Source organism: Gracilinanus agilis, chromosome 6, assembly GCF_016433145.1.
Source record: "Gracilinanus agilis isolate LMUSP501 chromosome 6, AgileGrace, whole genome shotgun sequence".
NCBI lineage: Eukaryota > Metazoa > Chordata > Mammalia > Didelphimorphia > Didelphidae > Gracilinanus > Gracilinanus agilis.
Window position 1 is genome coordinate 157,379,566 of NC_058135.1, and position 25,761 is coordinate 157,405,326.

The following is a 25,761-nucleotide window of genomic DNA, read 5'->3' on the forward strand; positions in this document are numbered from 1 at the left end:
CATACAATCTATTAGAAAAACGTCAGTTGTTCATGAGTAGGATGAACTAATATAATAAAAATGACAATTCAACCTAAATTAATTTACTTATTCAAATGCCAGTGCCAAAAAACTTCAAATCATGAAGTTCATCAGGAAGAACAAAAGATCTAGAGCATCAAGGGAACAAAAAAAAATGTGAAGAATGGAGGTCCAGCATTATCAGATCTCAAACTATACTATAAAGCAGTGATCATCGAAACAATATGGAACTGGTTTTGAGATAGAAGGGTGAATCAATGTAATATACTTGGAGTAAATGAACTCAGCAAGGCAGTGTTCAATAAACCAAAAGATCCAAGTTTTTAGGACAAGAACTTGCTATTTGACAAAAACTGCTGGGAAAATTGGAAAACAGTATGAGAAAAATTAGAGTTAGGTCAGCCTCTTACATCCTATCCCAAGATGTATTCAAAATGGGTAAAATACATAAATATAAAGAGTGAAATCATAAATACATTAAATGACCTAGAATCATATGACTGTCAGATATATGGGAAAGGAAAGAATTTAAGGCCAAACAAGTGAAAGAAAGAACATTGCAAAATGTAAAATGAATGACTTTGATTATATCAAATTAAATAGGGTTTTTTTAAAAAAAAATAAAACCAATGCAACCAGAATTAGAAGAAAAACAACAAACTGGGAACAAATTTGTTATAATAAAAGCCTCTGATAAATGTCTAATTTGTCAAATGTTTAAGGAGCTAAGTCAATTATACTAAAAATCCAGCCATTCCCCAATTTACAAATGATCAAGGGAAATGAATAGGCAGTTTTCAAATATAGAAATCAAAACTATCAATAAGCATATGAAAAAGTATTCTAAATTTCTCATTGTTAGAGAAATTCAAATAAAAATAGCTCTGAGGTACAATCTTACACCTAGCAGATTGCCCAATATGGAAGCAAAGGAAACTGATACATTTTGGAGGGAATGTGGCAAAATTGGGATACTAATACACTGTTCATAGAGCTGTGAATTGGTCTCACCATTCTGGAAGGCAATTTGGACTATGCTCAAAGGGCTTTAAAAGAATGCATACCCTTTGACTTAGCAACACCTCTGCTAGGTTTGCACATGAAGGAGATAATATGAAAAATATTTGTACAAAAATATTCATAGTGATACTCTTTGTGGAGGCAAAAAAATGTAAAATGAAGTGTTGTCCCTTGATTGGAGAATGGCTGAACACATTGTAGTATATGGTGGTGATGAAACACTATTATGCTGTAAGGAATGATGATCTGGAGGATTTCTATATGAAATGGGATACATTCAATGAACTGATGCAGAGAGAAAATGAACAGAACCAGGAGAACATTGTACACAGAAAGTAAAATATTGTGCAACAATCCAATGAAATGGATTTCGCTACTAGTAGCAATGAAACAAGACAGGATACTCTTGAAGGATATATGGGAGAGAATGCTAACCACAATGAGAGAAAAAACTATGAGAGTAGAAATACAAAAGAAAAACATATGCCATCACTTATCACATGTATATATGGCAATGTGACTTGGGGGTTTAGGCTTTATAAGATTGCTTTATAGCAAAAATGAATAATATGGAAATAGGTATCAAGTGATAACATTTGTACAACCCAGTGGAATTGCTTTTTGGCTCTGTGAGGAGGAAGGGAAGAGAGGAGGGAAAGAAAATGAATCATGTAAACATGGAAAATATTCAAAATAAATTTAAGTGAATGGTAGAGCCAAAAGTTTTAAATATAGTGAATCAACAAGAAATATTTGAAGTCTAATGTTGAAAAATTGATACATTGTTTGAATGCTATAAAAACTAAAATAATTCTTGAAAAGATAGCTCAGCAAAATAACCCAAGAACTATTTGTTTCCATGAAAAATATAACAAAACAAACAATGGCTTACAAAAATGGAGAAATTTTAATTATAACTCTGTGTAATGAGATCAGTTTCTCTATAAAATAAAAAAAATTGAATAGCGCATTATATTCAAAACCAAATATTTTCATTCATAAAAGGAAAAAACACACATTAAGATTCACTTAGAAATAAAATAAATGTTTATGATGGAACTTATCACACTTAAGCTATCTCTTAAAAAATGAGAATATTAATCAGGGTTTTTTTTTACAGCAATAGTTAAAATATAATTTACAGAAACTAGCAAAGAGGGAAAATACATTGATATTAAAGGCACTGAAACAATACAAAACATATATACATACTAAGTGATATATCAACTATATATCTAAAAGAAAAATGGCATTGAATTTGCAAAATACACAATTAGTAAAATGCCCTGAATATTTAATATAACTGAACAGTAAATGTGTATGCCTTTTTTTAGTATCACTTTATGTTACAAAAACTGTTAATTTATTGCAAGTAAATAACTCATAAATTAATATAAAATGCTAAACATATCATTTTAAATCATCACACAATAACATTATAATAATAAGGAGCATATGGACCAAAACCACAAATGGTACTAAATAATGTTTTTTGACTAAATATTAGTTCCAATAACAAATAACAGAACTAATACACAATTATAATGTGGAAAATGAACCACCAGGAAAATATTCCCAAATATGTGAGATTCAGGGAAAGCAGAATATAGATGATATGTGTTAACTTATATGAACAAAATAGAGAAAAGAATTGAGAATAGCTTCCAACATATATAGACATATACAAAATAAAATCCACATATTAAGTAAAAAATTTAATTCCCAAATGAGTATAAAATATGTTCTTAGACTCAGAGGAAATAACATTTTTGAAACACATATAATATTATTTGATTAAAATAATTTAAAAATAGGATAAATCAATAAATAATTTTATGAGCGAGACACAGACAGGAAGACATTAAGTACTTACCATAAGTCAAATACTGTTCTCAGTGCTTTAGAAATATTATTCTTTTGATCTTCACACACACACACACACACACACACACACACACAATTTGGAGATTTGTGCTATTTTTATCACTTTTATAAAGTAGAAAAAATGAGGACCATGGTGTAAATCACATTTGAACTCAGATCTTCCTCATATTTGGCCCAACTCTCTCTCCACTAAATCATGTAGGTCATTCCAATAAATGATATTCAATGAAATAAATCAGAGAGAACAATAAATCAATAGACAAAAATGTGAAAAGCTGAATTTAGATCAAATTATCAGGAAATAAGGAAATTGATGAGATATAATCTCCATTTACATACCAATAGTGGAAAGCAAACATATTAGTTGGGTGTATATTTCACAAGAAAAAAGAATACAAAAATTATTTTTGTTTTTTAAAATATAATTGTTAAATAACCCTCTCTCACAAATAGAAATTGAGTGAGTTATAGGTAAACTTTTTAAAGCCTGGAGAAGAATAGAGGTAGAGGTAAAATGGATATTAAATATTTGCTATCAAATATTTTTAAAAACCTTCATGAAAACATAACTGCAAAAATAAAGAGATAATCTTTACAAATCTACCCAAGAGAAAAGTATGTTTTGAATGCCACGAACCAGAAATAATAAAGTGGAGAAATTAACTTTATTACAATATCACTAATGAATATTGAAGCAAAATTATTAAAGTATTAGCCATGCTCTTAAAGCAAAACATACACTAATTACTCATTCTGAGTAGGTTGGAGTAATACTAGGTCTGCAAGTATGGTTAGGCATTAGAAAAACTCTAAATATAATATTAACAAAAAATGTATCAATAGAAAAACAACAAAAATTCAAAATTCCTTATGTTAATGAATTTTTAAAAAGGACATGAATTATAGAGTGAACTTTTTATTTTATTGGTATAGGGCAGTGATGGGCAAACTTTTGAAAGAGGGAACCAAAGGAAGGGAAATGCTCATCTGTCAATTTCTAAGGCAACTCTTTCTAAGTTTCATTGTATTGTATCCTACTCATTGTATTCATCAGATTAGGAATAATGTCACCTGGCCATATAGAACTTTTCAGGGGGCCTCCTCTGTCCCACAGGTTGTAGTTTGTCTATCACTGGCATAGGGGATTCTCAGATGAAGAAATTTTCTTGACTAGTGCATGCATTTTATTTTTTATTTTATTAATTAATTAAGAAGATTTTCTATGGTTACATGCTTCAGGTTCTTTCCCTCCCCTCTTACCCTCACCCTCCCTGAGCTGATGAGCAATTCCAGTGGGTTATACATGTATCATTGTTCAAAACCTATTACCATATTATTAATATTTTTAATAGAATGATTATTTAAAATTTAAAAAGCCCAGATATATAACCATTGAACCACATGATTGATGACATGTTTTTCTTCTGCATTTTTACTCCCACAGTTCTTTCTCTTGATGTGGGTAGCATTCTTTTTCAGAAATTCCTTTGGATTGTTCTAGATCATTGCATTACTAGTAGTAAAGAAGTCCATTACATTTTATTGTGCCACAATGTAAAATTTTCTGGGTACAATGTACTCCTGGTTCTGCTCTTTCTGTTCTGCTTCAATTCCTGGAGGTCTTTCCAGTTCACATTGAATTCCTCCAGTTAATCATTCTTTTCAGCAAAATAGTATTCCATCACCATCTTATATAAAATTTGTTCAGCCATTCCCCAATCAAAGGACAAGCCTTTATTTTCCAATTTTTTGCCAATACAAAGAGCGTGTCTATAAATATTGAACAGGTATTTTTCCGTTTTTTTGCTTTGGTGTATAAACCAAGCAGTGCTATTGCTGGATCAAAGGCTTTTAAATCCCTTGGGTATAGTTCCAAATTGCCCTCCAGAATGGTTGGTTCAATTCACAATTCCACTAGCAGTATATTAGTGTCCCAATTTTGCCACATCCCCTCCAATATTTATTATTTTCCTTTACTGTCATATTGTTCAATTTGCTGAATGGGAGGTGGTACCTCAGAGTTATTTTGATTTGCATTGCTCTAATTATGAGACATTTAGAACAGTTTTTTAAGGCTTATTGATAGTTTTGATTTCTTTAACTGAAAACTGCCTATTCATGTGCCTTGACCATTTATCAATTGTGGAATGGCTTGATATTTTGTACAACTGACTTAGGTCCTTATAAACTTGAGAAATTAGACCTTTGTAAGAGATTTTTGTTATAAAGATTTTCCCCCAATTTGTTGCTTTCCTTCTAATTTTGTTTGCATTGGTTTTGTTTCTATAAAACCTTTTTATTTAATGTAATCAAAATTATTAATTTTTCATTTTGTATTATCCTCTATCTTTTGTTTGGTCTTTACTTCTTTCCCATAGATCTGACAGCTATACTATATTCTATGTTCATGTAATTTACTTATAATTTCCCTCTTTCTATTTAAGTCATTTACCCATTCTGAATTTATCTCGGTATGAGATGTTGACATAAATCTAATCTGTTCTATACTGTTTTCCAATTTTCCCAGAAGTTTTTGTCAAATAGTTAGGATCTTTGGGTTTATTGTACATTATCTTGCTGAGGTCATTTACTTCAAGTAAATTACATTGATCCACCCTTCTGTCTCCTAATTAGTACCATATTGTTTTGATGATCACTTCTTTATAGTACATATTAAGATCTGGTACTGCTAGGCCTCTATCCTTCACATGTTTTTTCACTAATTCCCTTGATATTCTTGATCATATGTTCTTCCAAATGAACTTTGTTTTAATTTTTTTTAATTCTATAAAAATATCTTGGTAATTTAATAGGTATGGGACTGAATAAATAAATTAATTTTGGTAGGATTGTTTATTAGTTCATCCTACCCATGAAGAAATTATGTTTTTTCCAATTATTTAGATTAGTTTTAGGTGTGGAAAGTGTTTTGTAGTTGTATTCATATAATTCCTGTGTTTGCCTTTGCAAAAAAAAAATTCTTGGATATTTTATTTGGTTTAGGGTAATTTTAAATGAAATCTCTCTAACTCTTGCTGCTGAGTTGTGTTCGAAATATATAGAAATGCTGATGATTTATGTGGGTTTCTTTTGTATCCTGCAACTTTGCTAAGGTTGTTGATTATTTCCACTAGTTTTTTATTTGATTTTCTCAGATTCTCTAGGTATACCATCATGTCATCTGCAAAGAATGGTAATTTAATTAACTCATTGCCTACTTTGAATCCTTCAATTTCTTTTTCTTCACTAATTGTTACTGCTAGCATTTCTAGTACAATATTAAAAAAGAAGAGGTGAAAATGCAAATGTTTGCTTCACTCCTGATCTTATTGGCAAGGCTTCTAGCTTATCCCCATTGCAGATGATACTTACTGATGGTTTTAAATATATACCAATTATTATTTTTAGGAATGGCCCATCTATTTGTATACTTTCTGGTGCTTTCAATAGGAATGGATGTTGTAGTTTGTCAAAGGATTTTTCTGCATCTATTGAGATATTCAGGTGATTTCTATTGTTTTTTTTATTGATATGGTCAATTATATGAGTGGATTTCCTAATATTAAACTGTCCTCACATTCCTGGTATAAATACTACCTAGTCATAGTGAATAATCCTTGTGATAACTTGCTATAGCCTTTTTTTTTTAAAACCCTTGTACTTCGGTGTATTATCTCATAGGTGGAAGATTGGTAAGGGTGGGCAATGGGGGTCAAGTGACCTGCCCAGGGTCACACAGCTGGGAAGTGGCTGAGGCCGGGTTTGAACCTAGGACCTCCCGTCTCTAGGCCCGACTCTCACTCCACTGAGCTACCCAGCTGCCCCTTGCTATAGCCTTTTATCTGGAATTATATTTAAGATTTTTGCATCTAAGTTCATTAAGAAGATTGTTCTGTAGTTATCTTTCTCTACTTTTGGTCAGCCTGACTTTGGAATCAGTACCATATTTGTGTCATAAAAGGAATTTGGTAAAACTCCTTTTCTTATTTATGTCAAATATTTTGCATGATGTTGGGTTTAGTTGTTCATTAAATGTTTGAAACCATTTACTTGTGAATCCATCTAGCCCTGGGGATTTTTTCTTAGGGAGTCCATTGATGGCTTGTTCAACTTCTTTTTCTGAGATGGGATTAAATATTCTATTTCCTCTTTTGTTAATCTAGGCCGGTGATGGCTTAGATGTCAGCACTGACACGTGTAACCATTTTTGATTACATGTGGTCGCATACAGAGAAGTATGGGGCCATATGCCAAGGATGAAACATTTGCTGTAGTGTAGTGTAGACACTCTATGTGCTAGAGATGACAATTCTACCTATATTAATTTACCTATTTTGGTTTATTAAATACAGTTATATATTACAATTATACATTTTTGTTATTTAATCTATAAATATCACAAATTTATGTTTGTTTGTTTTTTCGTGAAGTGACATACCATCCAAGTAATGCTCGTTTTTTTGGCGAATTTTGACATACCAAGCTCAAAAAGTTGCCCATCTCTGATCTAGGCAGTTTATATTTTTGTAAATATTCACCTATTTCACCTAGATTATAATATTTATTGCCATATGGTCAGGCAAAATAGTTCTTAATAATTTCCTTAGTTTTTTCTTCATTAAAGGTAAGGTCTCTCTTTTCTTCTTTGATACTGTTAATTTGATTCTCTTCTTTCTTTTTTTATTAGATTAAGCAGCACTTTATTTTATTTGTTTTTTTTCAAAGTACCAGTATCTAGTCTTATTTATTAGTTCAATAGATCTTTTACTTTCAATTTTATTAATTTCTCCTTTGATTTTTAGGATTTCCAATTTGGTTTTTATTTTGGGATTTTAAAATTATTCTTTTTAAGTCTCATTAATGCATGCATTTTACAGATCATATAATTATTTATCTTTAAAAGCCCTAAAAAGCAACAACATGAAGTAATACAACAGATGAATTCAATAATGTAGAATAAATAATCCTCATTTTTTGTCTTTGTACTTGAAAAAAAGGAGAGGAAATTGAGTGTAAAGCAAAACTTATTAAATATCTTGACATTATATTATATGGTGACTACTATAAAACAGTGGTTATAGATAGAAAGGAAAACCAAAGTAAGAAAAAATATTCAATAATTATGGTAGACCTTAACAATAAAATAAAATTAGTTTTGTACATTAATATTTATATTATTCAAATTACAAAAGGGATAATTTATAGATGGAAACAAAAGAACAAAATTAATTTTATGAAATAAAAGTTCAAAAGCATCAAGGGATAGATGAACCCAACCCCCCAAAAAAAGAAAGAGGAAAATTTAGCATTAGAGTTTCACTTGCTATATTAAAAAGATGTAAATATTTAAACTATCAGTTTATATTTCAAAAATGGAAATAGACCAAGCTACAAAGCCAGATGAGAAAGGCTGAGGTCCTGAATATCTAATGTTCAATAAAACAGACTCAAAAACAGGGAAAGGGACTCTATTCAAATAGGCATTGCTATGAAAACTGGAAAAAATTCTACTGAAAAAATGAACTTAGCTTAATATGTTATGTCACATATGATAACTGATTCTAAATGAAAAATTATTCTTCATAAAATATGAAAAAGTGAATATTATAAGGTAGAAAGAATTGCAATCTGATACAATAGAAAGCATCATTAAAATAATCTAGACTATCTTGCTGACAAAATTTAAATATGACATTGATCTGCAGGTTATATTCACCAGTATGGTCCCTTCTTATTAAATAGAAGTTATCCTAAAGACTTTCACAAATAAGTAACCCTTTTTATCTAAGCTGATAGAAAACAGAAACCTGAGAATTAATAAGCTTTGCAAAAATAACATAAAATAAACAGTGAATTTTCTTTACTTAAGAGTTATCTTAATTTAACCAAGAGAAAGTCCTCAATCTTAAGCAAGGAGCAATTCCTGATAATCTCTTGGGAGGTAAATTAGAAATAAGAGCTATATTAGCAAAATGATGGCTTCACTTCCTCTATCTTTCTGCAAGACAATCTTTCTCTTGCCTTTTCCTGAAATCAGTCACAAGACAATCTGGAATCACATATAACTGTTAATGAAAGATTGAAGAATGTGTTTGTTCTAAAGAGACCCCACACCACTCTTACTCCGTACACACGCATGCATTCTTTCCAGTTACAACATTTTCTCAGAAAAATGCTCTTGACAAGACTGGAAGAGTTTATTAATTTGTATTGGAAATATTTTTCTGGAAGAGAATTTTTAAATCAGTTTTGTTTTACTGATAATTTCTTTTTGTTAGTTAACAAACAATTCAGAAATCTAACATTTTTTGCTTTTTTAAAAAATCATATGAGGGTAAAGATATGATTTGTGATAGATGTCACCTGTGAAATCCTATTTCTTCCTTTTTCATATTCTTATCAGATTGTCACAAAATAAGTAAATAATCACATAACACTTTTATACAGATTGGGAAAAGAGGCATTTGTTGTTAGTATTCTTGCCTTTCTGCCAGTTTTTCTATTACTTTGAGTATCCTTATTCAGATACCTTCTGAATAAATTCCTTAGTATCATCACAACTATGTTATCTTAGCAAATCAACACAGATTATGTCCTAAACCTAATCCTGTGAATTTTCTTTCAGTCATTTTAGATTAAACTGGGAAGGTCCTGTATAGTATTCCGGGGCCTAATGCAATCAGATACATATTATTAAAAAACAGGAGGATCAGGAAAACATATTTATTAATATAGTATTCCTTTCCTTTGTGCACAAGAGAAACTCTTTTGACAATGGTGATTATCTTTGACAAATATGTCTCCCCTATTTATATTTGATGGATTGTTCATTACAATATGCTCTCCATGGTCATGTTTGTAAAATAATTTCATATTTTTCAAAACATGTATACAGTAGATATCTTATTCATAGAAAATAGTTACCTTTCCTCCTAACAAGTTAAGAATGTTTAATTAAACAAACAATATATAAGTCATGAAATTATTCATTATGCCTCTGTCATTTTTTAAATTCTAATTATACAATATATAAAATATTGATATAGAAAAAGATGTATTAAAATCTCCTATTTTGATCAATTGTATCCTGAATCACCCACAAAATATTCTCATATAAATTAAAGAGATGAAAATTAAAATAGTTCCTCCTTTTTTTACCTTCCCTTCTATTGGTAATAATATTCCCAATGATCATTTCCATCCCTTATATTTTCTATTCACATGGTTATAAAATATAGGTCTTCATTCCTGTTAAGTAACTAGAAGTATGTGTGTGTGTGTGTGTGTGTGTATTTAGGGATAGGTGTATGCACACATTTAGGATAAAGGAAGTTGTACAATATAAAATAAATGGTACATTTACTTTAGGCAAGTGGGTAGAGGTGTCTCCAGTCTGAATGATCTTTCCTGAGTACTGTAACATGACAGAATTATGCCTTTTGTGAAAATTCACCTCAATGCCCATCTCCAAGGTCCAGAATCCTTGGAACACCTTTCCTTATTTATAAACCGCTCCCAAAGTTGTGCTAGTCATGCAGAGTTTACTGTTCCATGGCCTTTGTGGATATAAATAATTTTTAGAGTAATTTAAAAATATTTAGAAATGATAAGTTTTTCTAATCCATTTAATAACTCATTTCAACTCCAAAGGAGATAGACTTCATGTGCACTTTAAAGTATATGTGTTTAGGCATAGGCAACATGTTGATTGATTTTGCTTAATAACACTTCTTTGTTACCAGGGAAGGTTCTAGTCAAGGAGTTATAATTATTGGGGAAAAGACAAATATAAAAAAAAAAATCAATAGAACAAAGGGAATTTATTTTCTAATTTCCTTAAAATTTTGTGATTCTATTAAAAAAGTAAAGATATGGCATCTTCATTTGTTATCTTAAAAAAAATGGCATGATTTAAATTTTTGGCTTGAGGGAAGTGATACTACAGTTATTCCTTCCATATAAGGAGAGTTAGGGGCATGATAATCTGGAAAATTCATGTAAAATTTCTTGACTATCTCTTCATAAAAGAGAAGAAATTTGTATATTTTTTCTGCGCTATTTACAGTACCTTATTGTAAATTTTGAGTTAAATATACATTTCTGAATTTCTAAACTTTTCCTGACCTCTTCCTTCATGTGGCATCTGTGGCTTCCACCAAACTTCCAAAAATCCCCACTTAATTTGTTATGCTAACACATGATATATCAAAATCATGATGATGAATGTTGTGATGTGGAAGAGATAACTGTATATTATTTTACCTGAATGTTTTTTTATTCCTTTACTTAATAACATTTCTCTGCTAAAGGCCTGAGAATGTGGGTTTGAAGATTACTTGGATATAGCCCATTGATGTCCCATAAATAGGGATAGAAACATTTTCAAAGGACTTTTTTGGCCTATATTCAAAAACTAACATCCAAAGGTATATGAATTATGGAATGGGAATTTTTTCTTCCTACCAATGAGATATATTGGCTAAGTAATCCTAACATGTCAAGATTAAGTTGAATCTCACAAAAGTTGCTCACCTGTATTAACATGATAAATATTCTTACCCAGTATTTCCCTTTATTTTTGATCCATTGGCATAGACCCCACATCTATTACCAGTCTGCTTCAGCACTAATGTGTGGTTGCTATTCTTTCCCTGAATATTTCTTTTTCTTTGTTTATATATACTTATGAGAGAGAGATGGAGACAGAGATAGGCAGAGACTTAAATTTCATCATAACATTATTTAACTGTTGGTAACTTGTTCCTGAAAATTTCATCATATTCAACATATTCAAAGTGTTCCTTGCTCACCAGAGGCTGGTTCCATAGCTTACAATTTAAAATTTCATGACTTAGCTAGCTTTTACTAAGGACTCAAATCTTTAGAAAAAGTAAAATGTTATAAATATTTTGATTTTGACTGTGCAGCAGTTGCTGCAAAATTAAACCTTGAAAAGAATACTTTTATCTTTACTGCATCAAATGTTTACTTCCAAATTTCTGGCTTGGAAAGAATTTTGAATATGCTATCTTAAGGAGCAGGAAGGCCAAAGCCAGCTCTAACTTTTACTTTCAGATTTTTTAGAGCATTATGGGCTAGTATGTGAAAGGAAATGTGGCATATCTATAAAGTATAACACCTAATATTCCACAAGGATATAAGCAAAGGAACTAACGAAAGTGTATCTGGAACAAGGTGATACTTAACTTTGGTGAAGGGGCAGAGTCTAGCTGCACATGGACAACTAAATGAAATGATGCCAAAAGCTTTCATCTTTTTATCCAAATTGTATTTAGTAAACTTCCCCCAGACATACCATAAAATATTTCAACATGAATGGAGATGACCAGCAACTAATATCTGACATGACATGGGGATTCTGGTTCAAATTAAAAGGATATTTGGTGGTTCAGAAATACAGAACATGACTAAGTCAGAGTTTATCTTTTAAGGGTAGGATGAATGAGGAAGGGGAAGATATCATATATGGATTTGACTGATAGAAATAGGAAATCCATTCTCTATAATAACATTAACATTTATAATTTTACAAATTTAATGTATAGTATTTTATAGTACAAAGATGAGAATATTTAATTTTAGGCACTTATTTTTCTGATATTGTTAATGAGGTAAATTTTTATCTATTATTGCTGAAGAACTGGTGCAAGGGATAACTGAAGAAAACTGTTATTATAAAGGGAAATAGATTCATCATCATGTTCAATGAAGAGGTAAGGGATTAATCTCAGGATTCATTTTTATACTCAAGATAGGTGTGTTTGTTTGTGTACATACATATGTATATGTATACAAAAACCTCAATCACACTGGATTTTCCACTGTGGAGAATCTATAGAAGAACATAAACAATATTCCTTAAAATGATTGTCTGAATCCATTGTGATTTGTACAAATTGAAGGAATTCACTCATTAATGAGATCAGAAACATACTAAAATATTCATATATAACATTATTAAAATCTTTTTTGCATGTTGCTTTGATTAGTAATGGGAATGTAGAAATCTTTTTTCTTAGGTACTGCCAAATATTCATCAAACAGTTTTTAAAACAGGCAAATTTTACCCTTACACAATTATGATGGAACTAATTTACATAAAAATTCTAGGGTTAGACCACATTTGGAAGACTGTGTTCAATTTTAACACAACATTGTTTATTATTAAATTAAACAATTATTTTTTCCAGATTACTTTCAATACAATTTAAAATGTTCCTTTTAAGATATTTTGCTATCCATGTTCTCTCCCACATATCCACCTCCCCAAGAAGGCAAGTAATATGATGTAATATGAAAGGGAATTTTTATTCCCCTTATCTATTTTAAGTTAATTAATCAAATATTTGGAGTGCTCCACTCTTTTAACAATCAATCAGGAACTTGAAGATTCTTTTGATAAAAGTTCACATCTTCAGAAGACAAGAGGTGTATCCCACAGACACTGCCCCCTGGGCAATAAAAGTCACATTAAGAAACATTGATTAGTTCCTGAGATATGATAGACCTCAGCCCATGGTGAAAAGGAGAAACTAGAGAGACTTGAAGTGGGGCAGAGAAAATTGCTTATAAAAAAGTCAGTCAAGGGCATTCTGATTCATTCTACTGTCTTGGTGGTTCTTGCTGAAGGAGGACTTCTGCACTGGTGTCTCTGAGTTGGAGAGTCTTCTGTGCTAGAGGGATTCTTCTGCCTTGGACTTCTGCTTTGGAGACTGATTCTGCACTGGTAAGACTCTTGCTGAAGAGACTATCATGACTCCTGGTTGGAGATCAGGACCTAAGGTAGCCTTTGTCAGAGTTGAGCTGAATTTCTTCAGATTGGCAATTATAGCTAGGTATTTAGCTAGGAAACATGTTCTGTCTCCTTCCTACATTTCCCTCTTACTATCTCTACCCTGCTGCAATAAAGCTATTAAAACTACTAATATGCTCATAGTTTATTTTTTAATTATTATAAATGGCAGCCACAATAACTTTTTAACTCATAAATTTAGTCAAAGCCATTTTAACCCTTACAAGTATATACCTATATTATCATATAATATACATTTCTCTTTTCATCATATTGTAAAAGCAGACACATTGCTTATACTAGAGAAAAATTCAGAGGAAATAAGGAACAATATTTTTAAATTTGCATTTTGAATCTATTCCTTCTATGTCAGTGCATGACCATTTTAATTTTGTCATGTGTCTCTTAAAGTTGTTCTGGTACCTTGCCTTTTTGATGACAATTGTCATTTATGGTTAATCATTGTACATTATTGTTACTACATACAATGTTATCTGCTTTCGGCTTACTTCACTTTGCATCATTTCATTATGAGTCTTTCCAGGGTTTTTTTTTTTTTTGTTTTTTTTTGTGATCCTCCTCTTCATCATTTATTATGATACAATAGTATTCCATCACAAACCACCACAAAAAGAAGATACTATAAATATATTTTTTGTTCAAATAGGTTCTTTTCCACTATCTTTACTCTATTTCAAGTATAGACCTAATAGCAGTATTGCTGGGTCAAAGGGCATACACATTTTGTTGGCCCTTTGGGTATTGTTCAAGACTGCTCTCTAGAAGGGTTGTATCATTTTGCTACTCTATCAGCATTTAATTAGTGTTCCGATTTTTCCACATCCTCTATAGCATTTATTATTTCCTTTTTTGTCATTTTATCTAATATGATAGGTGTGAGTCTGATGATACCTTATAGTTGTTTGTTTTTAAAATTTTTTTTATTTAAACTCTTAACTTCTGTGTATCGGCTCCTAGGTGGAAGAGTGGTAAGGGTGGGCAATGGGGGTCAAGTGACTTGCCCAGGATCACACAGCTGGGAAGTTTCTGAGGCCAGATTTGAACCCAGGACCTCCCATCTCTAGGCCTGACTCTCAATCCACTGAGCTAACCAGCTGCACCTCTTATAGTTGTTTTAATTTGAATTTCAATAATATATAGTTGTTTAGAACAGTGATGGGCAAAACTTTTAAAGAGGGGGCCAAAGGAAAGGAAATGCTCATCTGTCAATCTGTTTCTAAGGCAACTCTTTTGAAGTTTCATTGTATTGTATCCTACTCATTGCATTTGTCAAATTAGGACTAATATCTCATAGTGGGATAGAACATTTCAGGGAGCCTCATATAGCCCACAGGCCATAGTTTGCCCATCACTGGTTTAGAGGATATTTTCATGACTAAAGATAATAATTAATTTGCCTGTTTATATCCATTGACCATTTGTCAACAGGGAAATGTTTTGCTTTTCTTCTAATTTTATAATTATGTGCATTGTAAATTTCACACATTTCTCTATATATTTTAGACATGAAGACTTTGTCAGAGATATTTGCTTGAAGACATTCCCCAGGTCTTTTTCTTTTAAACTTAGTTGCATTGCTTTTGTTTGTGCAGAAACTTTCTAATTTATTGTAGTAAAAGTTATCTAATTTATATCTCATAATTTTCTCTCTATCTGTTTTGACCTAAGGTCTTCTGGTATCCTTAGTTTTGATAGGGTAACTATTTTGTGCCCCTTAATTTGTTTGTGGTATCACCCTTTATTTCTAAATCATATTTCCATTTTTAATTTACCTTGGAATATGGCATGAGGTGTTGTTCTATGCCTAATTTCTGCCATAGTATTTCCAATTTTCCCAGCACTTTTTGTCATTGTGAGTTCTTCCAAAAACTTGTATATTTGGGTTTGTCAAACACTAGGTTAACTATGATTATTTACAATTTTGCGTTGAGTTCCTAATCTGTTCCATTCATTCCCCACTCTATTTCTTAGCTATTACCAGATTGCTTTGGTGATTGATACTTTAAAATATAGTTTGAGAAGAGATACAGCTTTGTCTGGCACCATATTTTTTAAAAAGGCACTGACAAATTGAAGCACAGGTGAAGGGTAATCTGTATAGTAAGGGGATGAGGGTTCTTGCTTTATAAGAATTAATTCAAGGGACATGGGGGATGTTTATCTTGGAAATCACCTAGGGGAGACATGAGAGCCTCTATTTGATATCATTGGCAGAAAGCACTAGATCTATGTTTCTTAATCTCATAGGTTTGGATTCAGGAGTGATAAGTAATAGTTTCAGATAGCCATACTTAACGTTGGAATAAGGAAAAGTTCCTAATATTTACAACTATGGAAAAATGTTATGGGTTACTATTGGAGGCAGTAAGTCCCTGCTTTCCCCAGACTGTAGAGGTCTTCAAGTGGAGACAGAAGGGCACAATGGTTAATTTTGGTGAAGGAATTCCTGCAATAGGTTTGAATTCCTCCATATGACCTTTAAATTTCCTCCAAACTTTGTGAATCCATAACCCAATAAAATAAGATTGTACTTTTATGTTCAACTTCTAATTATATTTTGAATTAGATGATTTATCTGTAGCTATTTATATAATTTAATGTTATACTCCCATAGGATTTGTACTTAGTTTTACTTAAACTTTTCAGAAGCAGCTATGGAAAACATATTATCTAGGTCTTATTTTTAATGCATATAATCAATCCATTCTTTATCAGAGATAAAGCCAGAGTACAGACCATATTAAACTCAAGATTGGGTGAAGCTTTGTAAAGATTTCATCTTTTAAAAAGTTCACTATAGCAGTAGGGACTTCATCCCTCCAATCTTCCAATTAAATTGCTGAACAAAATATCCTGCTAAGAAACATTGGAGGCTTTAAAAAAATCTATAGTTTCTAAGGAGAGCACATATAATTGTATTCTGTTAGATTTTTATGGAAGGTACTTGAGCATTTATTGTTATCCAGAATATAACAGTTGATGGCTGTTTTATTTGGAGTAGGATTTGGACTCATTCCAATCTATCTTCAATTTCTGTAAAAGCAGTGAAAATTACTACCATTACAATCATTTGATTGTAGTCCATTATAATGGAATTAACATAAAACATCTTGAGAAGCATTGCAAAGTAGTAAGTTTTACAGAGTAATCTGATTTGAAGCTATCATTCACTGTAGAAAAAATGACTCTGATCAACCTAGAGGATTTCATTAGCACATGGATATAAACATCAGTGTATCTGCTTTACTGCTCCAAGAAATGTTAACTAAGTGCATTTGTATTAACACATGTTGATATGCTCGAAGTAAGCACAAAAATAAATGTGAAGGTGAAACCTAAAGTTGGAATGAACTCAATAACTTACTCAAGATATAATAAGATGATAAGGAAGATTAGTGTCACAATTAAAATAGCATTTGAACAACTACATTCACATTCTGCTTCAGACATTTATTAGATGTGTGACCTTGGTCAAGACATATAACTTCTCCCTATAAAATCTGTATAATTCCACCAATTTTGGTATCAATAATAATAATAACTGTAGGCCACTTTACAAAGATTAAAGTGCTATATAAATATTAATTCTTAATGAGGTCTAAATTTCTACTTGTGCTATATTTTCCAATTAATTATTTAATTAATTTGAAATATTTTTCCATGGTTATATGATTCATTTTCTCACTCTCCCCTATTCCCTTCCCCTCCCGGAGCTGACAAGCAATTGAACTGGATTATACATGTATTATTGTTCAAATCCTATTTCCATATTATTCATATTCATAATAGAGGGATTTTTAAAAAATCAAAACACCCCAATGATATACCCATACAAAGAAGTGACCAATCATATGTTTTCCTTCTGCATTTCTACTCCCACAGTTCTTTCTCTTGATATGGATAGCATTCTTTCTCATAAGTCCCCACAGGATTGTCCTGGATCATTGCACTGCTCACAGTGCTGGGCAAACTACAGCCCAAGGGCCAGATGCAGCCCCCTGAAATGTTCTATCCAGCAGCACAACATTATTCCTAATCTGATGAATACAATGAGTAGGATACAATACAATGAAACTTCGAAAGAGTTGCCTTAGAAACAGACCGACAAACGAGTATTTCCCTTCCTTTGGCCCCCTCTTTAAAAAGTTTGCCCATCACTGGTTTATACTAACAAAGTCTATTGCATTTGATTGTGCCACGATGTTTCAGTTTCTCTGCACAATTTTCTCTTGCTTCTGCTCTTTTCACTCTGCATCAGTTCATGGAAGTCTTTCCATTTCCTGTAGAAATCAAGCAGTTCACCACTGCTTATATCACATAGTATTCCATCTCCATCATATACCACAATTTGTTCAGCCGTTCCCTAATTGATGGGCACCTCCTCATTTTCCAATTTTTTGCCACCACAAAAAGCATATACACTTGCTATATTTTCATGAGCACAAAATATATTTTAAAATATGCATCATAAAATAAAATTAATACATATAAAATAAAATATTATAATGTGTATATGTTTATGGGTAAACAGTATATAATTTAAATTTTTAGGGCTTCCATAATCACAAATCTCATTGTGTGTTCTCCCTTCAATAGTTCAGCCATCCCTTATTGCCATGTAAGTCCCTCACCAGTCATCTGATAATCCTACCACAGGGGCCTCAATGAACATGTTGGTAGCTTTTCTTTAGATAGTTGAAATTTCCTAATAACAACATTACAACTTGCATCTTGTTCCTCTCTCACTCTTGATATATGGCTGAACTACCTCCATTTCTAGTCATATTTTTTAGGTTGCTTTATGCATATAATTTGTTATATATAATACATGGAAACTTATGTCAACCATTTTTCTTTCTACTGCCTTTCAGGTGATTCACAATTTTTGATGTCTCAGAATTTTTCTAGTTTATCATCTATAGCTATATAGCATATTGGAAAATTGATTGATCTATTTATTATTCATATATTTTCATATCTATTCATTCATTCATTCATTCATTCATTCATTCATTCATTCATTCATTTTTATCCCCTTACTCATTTCTGTCTTGACCTGTTATTTCATTGATGTATAGAAGATTCATTGTGAAAACTTTCTGTAGTTTCCAGAACTCTTCTACAATCTTTATTGGAGAGTTGTGTAGTAACTCCAAAAATTAAGTGACTTGTCTAGAGTCAGACAGTCACTATGTGTCATATTGGTAAATAGAGAAGAATTCAAGAAGTGTTGCTGGCAAAAATGATAAACCCTTGTTTATCTTGTGCAATGGGTCATCAATGCCCAAACCTTTACTTTACTTTTGGCTGTGAAATCCTATGTCTGCCTTGACTCATCTGTTGTTTAGGTCTGGGTATATGATGGGCTTATTAACATAGTAAAGTTTTTAGAAAAAGACTTTGCCATTTAGTAGCTGAATAATATATGAGAAACACTGGATCTATCTATTTGAGCCATAGGAGAGTTAAACGCAAGCTATAAAAATCAAAGTAGGAGATTTAGTCCCCTGCTGATAATCTATACTAGCCCATTCACAGCAACTGAATGTTGTTTTCAGTGCTTTCAGAGCTAGGTACATATTCAAGGAACAGAACATGACAGGACTCAGTGCTTCTGCCTTAATGTCTTTCTTTAATTCTTGAGTATGTTGACTGAGAAATTCAGCCCTGATCTGGGAAAAGTGTATTGATACTCTCTAAGGGCCAATGTTAGGCTGTATTATTCTCTTGAAAGCTAAATAGAATCATGGTATCCCGTGAGTCTAAAAAAATCACCTGTTTATTGGTGGCCTTTGATGTAACATTTTTGTACATTCAAATTAATGTCTACTGTTCTGCCTGAGATAGTATATTCTGAGATATGCATTCTTCATCAACCAGAACAAAAAAGGGACTAACTTAGTGGAAAGGTATTATGGCTTATTAACCCCATGACTCTGTGTTTTTACTTTTGTTTTTCCTTTCTGGCTTTAGCCTATGCCTGTAATGTTCTTTCTCCTTAGCTCCACCTACTGACCTCCCTGGCTTCCTCTAAGCAACAGAGAAAATCTCATCTTTTTTTTTTTTTTAAACCCTTGTACTTCAGTGTATTGTCTCATAGGTGGAAGATTGGTAAGGGTGGGCAATGGGGGTCAAGTGACTTGCCCAGGGTCACACAGCTGGGAAGTGGCTGAGGCTGAGTTTGAACCTAGCACCTCCTGTCTCTAGGCCTGAGAAAATCTCATCTTTTAATTAAAGCATTTCCACTTATTTCTAGTGTCTTCCCTTTGTTAATTATTTCCTTTGTATCTTGTACTGTTTTTTTGGTATGTATTTGTTTGCATATTGTCACCAATATTAGATTTCTTAAGTTCCTTGAGAACAGGTACTATCTTGTCTATTGCCTCCTTTTATATCTCCATGGCTTAGCACTATATTTCTGTCACATAGTAGGCCCTGAATTATGTCTATTGATTGACTCATTCTTTATTTAGTGTAAAGAAATAAAAAACTTTAGAGCATAGAAATGAAATTGACTACCTACAGTAATGAAGTAAAAATGAAATTATTGAGATCTGGAGACTCAGAAATTCCTTTATCTTTGGTGAAACGAACACAAATTTTTTGAATGCTTTGAAGCTCCCACACATGCTTTCATATCCTCCAAATATAAAAAAAAATCATCAGAGACATATTGCACAGGATAATAACATTTACATAAATAACTTTTACCATCTCTATCTTTTTTTTCAGAATTCTGAAAGTACTATGATGTTCATTGTATGCATTGAGAAAACATGCATTTAAAACATGCCTTAAAACATTTCAAAAATTCTTTTGCTTCTGAAAAAAACTCATTTATTATTGTAAAGTAGAAATTGTTAAAAACATGAGACTTAGTAATTCAAACTAATAATTGCATTCATATAAGGTATTCACTAGTGTCACAGGATAGGATGGTAGATGAGGAGTTTCCTGCCCAGATTCTAAAAAGAAGAGGATCTTTTCATTCATAATAAGGTTCACTAGATGCTTATTTTAGTCCATGATATTGTGGTGATAGGAGTGTCCAGCTTGAAGGACTGCAAGTTTCTTTTACTAGATAAATGCTCCTTTGTATTACAAGATTTATATCTATACATCAGATGACAAATCTGCTGTATTTCTGCTTTAAGCAATAACAGAAATATTTTCCTTAGTCCTATAGACATTCATTTAAAATAAAATATATGACCGTAGGTGTAGCCACTGAATCTATCACACCTCATTCTTCTCAAGTAAGTGTATCAATACTAATTCTGATTCATCTCCTCATTCCAAGATCCTCTCTTAATAGCAGGTTTAGGTTTCCAGGTAAAATGAGGCAATATCTTCAAAGCACATATCATAGCATATAGCATGGCACATAGTAGATACATAACAAATCTTTATTCCACCATTTCTTTGCCTCCCTGAGGAAGGCTATTTTCATATAGTTAAATTTAAAGTCTCTAAGGTTGCTAGGGTAAAATCTATTAAAGGTAAACACATTTCCTGACTCACTGCCTTAGCACTTAAATATATATAGATAACTCTTCCACATTGCAGTGGTTAGGGGCATGATGTCATAGAATATGGAAAAATCTGTGTAAAAAAATTTTGACCCTCCCTTCATACCACAAGATGAGTCTGATATTTTCTTTTTTTCTTTTATAGATTGTTTACACTACATCAGTGAATTAAAAGATAAAATATGTTAATATTACATAATAATATACATATATTTTATGCATTTCTCAGTTTCTAAAATTTTTCTGTTATTTACTCACCTTCCATGTCATCTGTTGCTCCCACAAAACTTTTTCTAAACTCTCATCTAAATTTATATCAACCTATAATATATTGAAACCAAGATGGAGAAGTTGAGATGGAGAAGGGATACTTGCACACACACACATATATGCTTTTGTTTCTCTACCATCTACATTTCCCCTGATGTCCTCCATAATAGCAGTATTTTATAATATTTTTTTAAAGAGGAGGGGAAAAATGAGCAAAATCAACCAACATGCCCCCCATATATAATATAGGCAATATTTCATGCCCATGTAACCCTATGTTAAAGGGGCATGGCAATATTTATTGCATATTATTTTTCAGGGAGCAATGTTTGTCTATATTATTATTCAACATATGCATTTACATTATTGTTATCATTGTGTACTTTATTTTTGTTGCTCTCATTTCATTTTGCAACTGTTCATGTAAAATTTTCCAGTCTTCTCTGTATTCATTGTTCATCATTACTTGCATGTATTGCATATAGTTTTACTTATGCATTTATAATATTTATTAAAAAGTTGCTTTTTGTCCTCTTCACTCCTTAAAAGGGCAAGCAATATGATACCAATTAGACATATGAAGTGTTGTAAAGTACATTTCCATATTAGCCATGTTGCAAAAAACACAAAACAAAACAAAATAAAACCTAAAAAACATGAAGAGAGTAAAACAAATTTCCTTCTATCTGTAGTCAGATTTCATCAGTTCCCCCTCTGGAGGTAGATAGCATTTTGTATCATATATCCTTTGCAATAGTTTTGGATCATGTAGTGATCATAGTAGCCAAGCATTTGAAAGATGAACATCCTTACAATATTGCTGTTACTGTAACTAGTGTTCTCCTGGTTCTGATCATTCATTTTGTAGCAGCTCATAATATAAGTCTTCCCAGGTTTTTTTTTTGTCTGAAACAGTTTTGCTTTTCATTTCTTATAGCAAAATAGTATTCAATGACAATCATAAAACACAATTCATTCAGCCATTCCTCATTTGATGGGCATCCTCTTGATTTCTAATTCTCTGCCACTACAAAGAGTTGGCATTAATATTTTTGTAGATATGGGTCCTTTCCCTTTTCCCCTGATCTCTTTAGGATATGCCTTGTAATGTTATTACTGGATCAAAGGTTTTGTGCAGTTTGGTAGCCTTTTTGGCATAGTTCCTAATATTTCTACAGAATGGGTATAACAATTCACAATTCAACCAAAAGTGCATTAATATCACTATTTTCATACATCTTCTCTAGCACTTATCAATTTGATTTTCTGTCTTGTTATTTAATCCTATAGGTGTGAGATTGTATCTCAGAGCTATTTTAATTTTCATTTCTCAAATTAATAGTGATTTAGAGCATTTTTGTATGACTATTGGTAACTTTGATTTATTCTTTCAAAACCTGCTCATTCATAAGTTTGACCATTTATGTAAATTGGCAAATGACTCTTGTTAAAAAATGTACATTCAATTCAGAAATAAGGCTTTTAAAATTATTTTCTATACATTCCCTCCCCTGACCCATTGTTTACTGTTTTTCTCTCTAATTTTGTCTGAATTGGTTTTGTTTGTGAAAAAAACTCTTTAATTTTATGCAATCAAAATTGATCACGAATTCTTCTCTCATTCATAGATCTGACAGGTAAATTTTCCCTGCTTCCCTAATGATATCACTCTTTATGAGCAGTTAGGTGGCTAAGTGGATAACATGCTGTGCCTGAAGTCAAGAAGACTTCTCTTCTTGAGTTCAAATCTGGCTTCTGACATTTATTAGTTGTATGACCCTGACTACATCACTTAAACCTGTTTGACTCAGTTTTGGAGAAGTAAATGGCAAACCACTTTAGGATTGTTGCCAAGAAAACCCCAAAGAGAGTCACAAAGAGTCAGACAGCACTGAAAAATGACTGAACAACAACAAATCACCCTTTATGTCTAAATTATTTACTCATTTTCACCTTATTTTAGTATATGGTCTGAAATATTAGAGTATGCCTAGTTTCTGCCAAATTGCTTTCCAGTTTCTCTAATACTTTTTTATCATATGCTGAGTTCTTATTCTTAATGTATGGAAAGAAAAAAAGGAAGGAAGGAAGGAAGGGAAACTAAAAAGAAACATATAAAATAGTGATCAAAGTTTGATGAAAGAGGCAATATAGAAAAAAAAATTCCAGGGCTTTCTTTTGCTTGTAGTATCTTCTGTTAGTGAATGAATAAAAGCACTAGAATTAAAAAGGGATTGGGAGAGTGGTCTGAAGAAGCCTGGTGGGTGGTGAGGGAGGCCCAAGCTGTGGTTGCTGCCACTCTCCTTTTGGGACTTTGCGGGGCAGGGTGGGGGGAGGGAAGAAGGCTGTGAAGCCCTCAGAGACCCCCGTGGTCATCCCTGCCGGCCACAATGGCCGAGCCCGAGTTGCTGCTGGACTCCAATATCTGCCTCTGGGTGGTCCTGCCCATTGTGTTCATCATTTTCTTCGTAGGCATGATCCATCACTATGTGTCCATCTTGCTGCAGAGTGACAAGAAGCTCACCCAGGAGCAGGTGTCAGACAGTCAAGTCTTAATTCAAAGTAGAGTCCTCAGGGAAAATGGAAAATACATTCCCAAAGTCTTTCTTGACAGGAAAGTATTATTTCAACAATCCTGAGGATTGATTTTTAAAAAAAACAAAGAGGAAAGTAGTGCCTCCATTTCCTATGACAGATCCTACCATGCTCACAGACATGAAAGGAAATGTAACAAATGTACCTCCAATGATTCTTATTGGTGGATGGATCAACATGACTTTTTCAGGATTTGTCACAACTAAGGTCCCATTTCCTCAGACCCTCTGATTTAAGCCTATGCTACAGCAAGGAATTGAATTGCTAACTTTAGATGCATCCTGGGTAAGTTCTGCATCCTGGTACTTCCTCAATGTATTTGGACTCTGAAGCATTTATTCACTCATTTTGGGCCAAGATAATGCTGCAGATAAGTCTCAGGTGATGCAGGAACAGATGACTGGAGCGGCAATGGCCATGCCGGCAGGCACCAACAAAGCATTTAAGACTGAGTGGGAAGCATTGGAACTAACTGATCATCAGTGGGCACTAAATGATGTTGAGGAAGAGCTCATGGCCCAAGATCTCCACTTTGAAGGCATGTTCAAAAAGGAGCTACAGACCTCCCTTTTCTGAAGGTTCAGGCATTGGTTCATCTAGCTCTGGCATCCCCAGCACGCTGCTGCACTGCTGGTGCTCAGTGAAGTCAAAGATTTTTATTGTTTGTGTTTGAGAAGCTCAGAATATAGAGGAGCATGTATTGGGCACCCACTAGGGCCTAGTCTTGTCTGAACTTGTTTCCCTTTTATGTTTGAAGTCACAAGAAGTTAAAGCCTTTTACATGACTTGGAGAACTCTTTTTAAAAATAATTTATTTTCCAGTTTATGTCTCTGGTAATAGAGGAGAAAGTCCCATAGTGAGAGCATAAACAAATAGCAAGGTTTCACCTTTTGCCAAAACAAATAGTACCCCTTCTGAGTAAATAACAGTGTTGCTAATCTTTCTCTGGGGCTCAAAGAAATGAAGTCTCTTCTTACTGCCTTCCAATGACAAGAGCTCCCATTTTATGGTACGTGGCAGTTTACAAAGCACTTGGTAGATCAGGCTTGCCAGAGATATTAAACCCTTTTTAGCAGGGCAGACACAGAGGCTCAGAAACCCCATAACCTGCCCAGGATAGTGCAGTTACAACTCAAGGGCAGGTCTGCCCCATCCCCACAACCATCATTCTAATCAGTAGCTTCTGGAGCCTGTCAGGAAGTTAGCTTCCCCTTCTCCATAGACTGAAATTTGATCTTCATGGCGATGGGACCCAGTGTGGTCCTGAAGTGCATTCTGAATCCTCAGAGGCAAATTCAGCAATGGTTGGTCTTTACTAGTATTGAGTGGTTTTTATTGCCGCATGACTTTTCAGGAATTTGTCATCTGTGCCCTTTATTATGACCCGATCAAAACACTCCATTCCTTAGGGATTGTTGTAAATAAATAGGAATTTGTTGCTTGATATAGTGAACTGGGCAGTGGCTGATTTAATTCTATCCACACGTGATGGGCTGAGCAATGATCATTTTGACTTGGTTAAATGTAATAAAGAAAATTGTTTTTACCATGTGGTTCATGAATCTCTTCATGTGATGAGAGTTGTTACTAGTAAAAATCCTAACCAA

General features: G+C 32.7%; 1 pseudogene; it reads left to right on the plus strand.

The window, feature by feature from the left end:
• Positions 1-23,948: 23,948 nt before the first annotated feature.
• LOC123252937 lies at positions 23,949-24,729 on the plus strand (annotated as a pseudogene).
• The last annotated feature ends 1,032 nt before the right edge of the window (positions 24,730-25,761 follow it).